The following is a 5,661-nucleotide window of genomic DNA, read 5'->3' as shown; positions in this document are numbered from 1 at the left end:
GTTCCGCTTTATGGCTTAGCGAGACTGTTGGGAACTCTTTAAGCACCGTAACATGGACCCGGGAGTCTATGTGAGGACAAGAGATGTCCGTACATTCCGTCTCCATCAATGCTTTGAGGCTGTCAGGTGGTATCGTATATTGAAACCCAATAAGTACTTCTACCTAACACTGGTCAGGTTGTTCTACTCTAACCTGCAATACGTGAACCGAGGTACCAAAGAAATGCGAATCACCTCCTATGTGAAGGGGGTGGAGATCTCATTTGACGTGAGATAGTTGGCCAATATTCTAATGGTCGACAATGTCAATGACCTGGTGTACTGCCCGCCTCAAACTCTAACTTATGACTTTTAGAGTCCCGATACCTTTTAGGAGATAAACGACATACTGACTAAGGAGGCCAAGGGATGGAACCGTTTAATCAACTATTTTGCTACTCCAAAGGTCATCTGTCGTGCAATCTAGTTGAACGTTCTCCCCATTTGTGGACACTACGATGAAGTATCTGCACTGCATGCCTATGTGACTTATTGCATGTACATGGGGGCACAAATACATCTTCCTTACCTCCTGATGGGGACCATGGTAACTCAGTTTGAGGGGAAGGACGTCAAGTCGGGAACCTATGCTACGGAAGAATAATGGCTGACATCTTTTGTCACTTTGGGGTGGATTTGGAGGGAGAGTCACTCTTGGGTGAAGAGGTCATAGACTTCAACCAAGATTCTCTGAGAAAGATGACCCTAAATATGAGGGAGGTGACACCTGATCCAAAGGCAAGTGTGGAGCCTATGGAGGCAGAGGGTGGCAGTGCTGGTGATGTTGGTGGAGGTGTTGGTGGTGTAGGAGGAGAAGCTACTGAGGTTGGTGGGGTTCCACCACCTGATCCCTAGGCTATGGGTTTCAGGGTTGCCTCCACTTCCCAAGGCACTAGGGGTGCGAGACCTTATAGTCTTAATGACGTTATGGCACACCTGGATACCACCACATCACTGATGAAGAGCATAGATGGCCGCCTCAACAGCATAGACATAACCTATTGTCTTATGGACAATAGAGTGGCCGCCCTAGAGGCACAGACATAGTCGATGGCCTTCCATCTTGATATTCTGGTGCCTCCTCCAGGAACGCATGGTGTGAACTAGGCTCAAGGCCAAGGACAGAATCAATAGCAGTAGCAGCAATAGCAAGAGCAGTAGGAGTAGTGGTATCTTTGCCACTGTAGCTTTTAGGATTTCCCTTTCCATGTTTTATTTAAGTTTGATGTTTGAGGTTTAGTTGAACTTTCATTTACTTCAGTTATTTAAATTCCTAAACTTAGGCTAGTTAGGATTTTCAGCTTTCAGTATTTTAAATTTTTTTTTTTAATGAAAAAGTGTAAGTTGTGTATTCAAGTTCTTTATTTTAACGAAACGGCTTTAACACCTATGCTTGTCTCCTAATTGTGCAATTCTATTATTATTGTCCTCGAGATTCTTATTTAAATCCTAATTTTCCTAAGTTGTGGTTTGGTCGAGATTGTAAGTTAAGGCAAAGCTTCACGCTCTGATACCATAGCTGTCACACCTCACTTTCAGTAGACCCAACTTATCATTAGGAATACCAATTGTGTGAGTAAGACACGTACCTATCATACAAACCTATCAGGATCTCTGATAGGAGTACCTTAATATTTTATAATCTCACATCACAAACTAACCATAAGCAGCGGAATCAGAGTATAATGGCAGAATCATCAGAAATAAAGGGGAAATTATCTAATGATAAACATAATATTAATAACCAAGTTATTCTGTTTACAATCCTTCAAGACTTACATATATCAAGTTTAAAACATAATATTCGCAGACCTGTATCAATATAATCAAAAATATGTCGAACACCTCATGGTGCTGCATATGCACAAAAGTCACAAGCACAGTCCTGGCCATGCTCCTCCACGTTCAACATCCACCAATCGCTCACTCCGTATTCAAGTCCAGATGAAAGAGAGTCACTAGCCACAGGCACGATCGTACATACATCATCATCTAAAAGTGTGCATACATGGGGTGAGCTTTCCAACTCGCTCAATGAGGGGTGGGGTTAATCACATCCAAGCAAGACAATAGTAATAATAATTCATGATGCATGATAGCGAAAATTAAACACATAGTCCATGATGCTCGTGATGTAGTTCGTTTATTTATTATCCACCTAACAATACAACTAAGTCTAGTAAAACACTACTACGACGCATTAGGCTATATCCTTCCTCTTGGAATCGCCATTGACTAGGAAAGGATTCAAATCCTAGCCATGACTAGATGCCTATCGCTCCCTGTATGCATCCATGGGTCACCTAGCAAACCCCTGATAACCTCCTCCTAGCAGTCACGGCACCGATAACACATCGGCCACGCCGGACAGGTTCCCACCTCTGGTAATAATCACATCGTACCACGGGTGTGGCATTCTGGAAAAGCACATCGAACATACCACAATGGGTTGTCCAACATCTCAATCCCTATTGGCAAGGGTTCGTAGCATAGGGAGTGATACCTGACCACATATATACTACATGCTTTCATAATGATACAGTTAGTATGAATTACACGATACCGGTGCGACCTCGGCCATAAAGTATAATCCATCTCCAAATACAGTCCCAGGTACATGATACCGGTAACACATCAGCCACAAAGTGAAAGCCAAGACCGTTTACCTAATCTATTATGCATATCACAGTTGAGTATGGACTATGCAACAACAGTACCAATCGTTAGCCATCAAGTGTATCCATTTTCAAATGCAGTGCCAAGGTACACGGTACCAACGAGACCTTCGCCACAAAGTGTAACCTGCAACTACAACTAACTCTAATACACATAATCAATGCATGAATGCAACATATATATGGCAATCATAGCCCTGGTACCACCTCAGCCATGCCGGATTCCATCTCACACACACAACCAAATACACGACGATCACAGTACCAGTACCACCTCGGCCACATCGGATCCTGTCATACAATTCCATAACAATTCATATCAAAATTGTAAAATGACAAATGTAACATATGACATATCATCATTGTATTTGAGCAATTACAATTAAACATGTAATTCTAAGCATATGAGTAATTTAATAATAATAAACATTCCAAAAATAAACATAATCCATCCCTCACCTGGTTTATGTTTGAGTGTGTTAGGGTTCAAGTACGGCCATCGGTCGATCAACTCAATTTTGACTTCGGGGTTCCTGTGTGTCACTATCCTAGACACAAAGGGAACTGAACATCAATATGTGTCGGGAACATCGGGAGGTACCCTCATGGGTCACCCCCAAAGGGTACAGACAAAATCCATCAGTGACAATAATATCACCAGAAACACCCACCAGAAATAGGGAACTGCCACAGGAAATATCAATCATGTTTTTGGTGGAACTGACAGAGAGCTCCTAAGGCTCTGAGGTTCATCAAAAATATGTCACCAGAGGTAGGTCCAGTGTTTTCGGTGGCTTGTTTCCGGTGGTGTTATAGGAGTGTTCAGCCATTTTAGGGCTTTTCAGTTCAGGCCCGATCATCGGGATTTGTTCCATGGAGTTTATAGGGAATGGTCCTAGCATCATTTTAAGCTAATAAAATCCCGATTCCACCTAGCCATTTAGGATATACATCAATCGAATGATCGAGACCCTAGTTGGTTATTTGGTAATACTTGTTACCGGAGCTCACCGGGCAAGGTTCGAGCTCGACAACAACACCGGGAGGGTAGAATACACATTCCACGACCTCCACACGGTTTGCACACTAAGATTCCATCCAAACCTAGCTTTTTCTAGGTAAAAATGAAGAGAGAGAGTGGTGAAAGGGAGTGTACTTACTTCTGGCAACGATTCCGATAACTAGGCGACAGTTGGCACCGAGGTAATTCTTCTTCCTTTCTCTCTAATTTCTCTCCTCCTTTACGTCAGACACAAGAGAAATGAGGAATGAATTCCTCATTTTCATTCCTCATTTCTTACTTAAGTGTTAATTTTTTTTGGACGTTAGGGTCTGTTTGGTTGGACCCTAATCAGACTGATCAGGAGTCTGAGAACTCGACCACTTAGGTCTAAAACGTTTTCACATCATGAGGAAAATGTGAGGGATGATTTGGGATCATCTGAGACTGTTTACAACGTGAGTGGCGGGACCCACGAGCACCGACACCTTGACAGTAGCCTGTTAGGCTCACCAAAAATAGCCCATTGGATTCAGGCCCAGTGGATCCGTTGGCTTATTTCTGGTGGTCAAGATAGCTTGCTATCAAGCTGTCTTGACTGCTTGCTGTCCAATAGCTGATCTTGCACGGGTGGTTACCCTCAGCTATGCTCAGAGTCTTTCGACAACTCCAGTACGTTCCAGGATTCATATTTGAGGAGTCGGGTCACTTACCATCTGAGATTGAAAGGTACAAATCCCCTCTAGTTAGACTGGCATGCGATGCACGAACACTTGGGGTCATCTCTCCCCCTTGGGCAATGGGCGGCCATGTGCCGAAACCCAGCCGTGCTTCTGATCTCCAGTCCAAGACCTATCACAACAGTTCAAATTAGACAGAGTCAGGGCATGGGTGTAACAAGAAGAGCAAAACGGCTGCTTTTTGACTAAAAACTGAAGTATCTTACAAATGAGCCAAAGTGACCTTACATAGTTAGGTCACTTCTAAGGATGGGAAAAAATGTTAGAAAATAAGCCACTAATGTAAAACTATAAAAAAAAAAAAAAAGGGAAAACCCTAAATTCTATGACCAAACTTCACGGGCTCCGTTGAAGACCTAAACAGATGAATTGGAAAAATCTTGTGCAAGCTAGTTGTCTAAATGAACTATGCCGTTTTCTCCTCTAGCTGTCTGCCATTTCTGAATTGGGGTTACGGCTCCCATGATGCTAGCCGAATCAAAATATGTTCCAATAGTATTGCAAAATGCTGAAAATTCTGGGAGGTTCAATTAGTATCTTCAGCCTGACCGTGTAGTCTTATATCCGTCCAAACGATCTAGGAACTCCTCTGAGACCTCTGCTACATCAAGTTGATTATCCTTCCTTATCATTTTTGTGACACTTTTGGTATTATTATATATGAGAATATACATGTCAATGATAAATTTCATTATTTCATGTGATCCATGCCTATTCAATTCATTAGGATTTTATTCAAATAAATATAGCATGTATGTTGGAATCATATTGATATTCTTGAGAGGAATTTTCAAATTCCAAGCATCTAATAGAAAGACCAAAATTTCCAGGCAAGGTAGGTACCTAATACCTTCCCAAACTCGTAACCTGACACAAACCCATACTTCTAGAAAAACCAAATATGTAGTCAAATCTGAGCTCGGTTCCCTAACTAGTATTGGGCTCAACAATAGCGTTCTAAGCCTTCTTAGGTGGTGATTCCAAAATCATGCTTTCCCCATTCCCCCCAAGGTCATTGAATAAATTTGGAGATATCACCCCAGCAAGGTAGATAGGTGAGAGAAATAAGTGGGAAAGATTATTAAAAAGAAAAAAAAAAAAAAGGATATAGATACTCCATGGAGGAGAGAGGGAATGCTCAACCCAAGAGCAAAGGAATGATGTGTGGGGTGACCTCCCCCTCTCCAAATTTTCTCTTATTCTTACG

The sequence above is a fragment of the Macadamia integrifolia genome, chromosome 12 (genome assembly GCF_013358625.1).
Source record: "Macadamia integrifolia cultivar HAES 741 chromosome 12, SCU_Mint_v3, whole genome shotgun sequence".
Lineage (NCBI taxonomy): Eukaryota > Viridiplantae > Streptophyta > Magnoliopsida > Proteales > Proteaceae > Macadamia > Macadamia integrifolia.
This window is presented reverse-complemented; position numbering follows the sequence as displayed.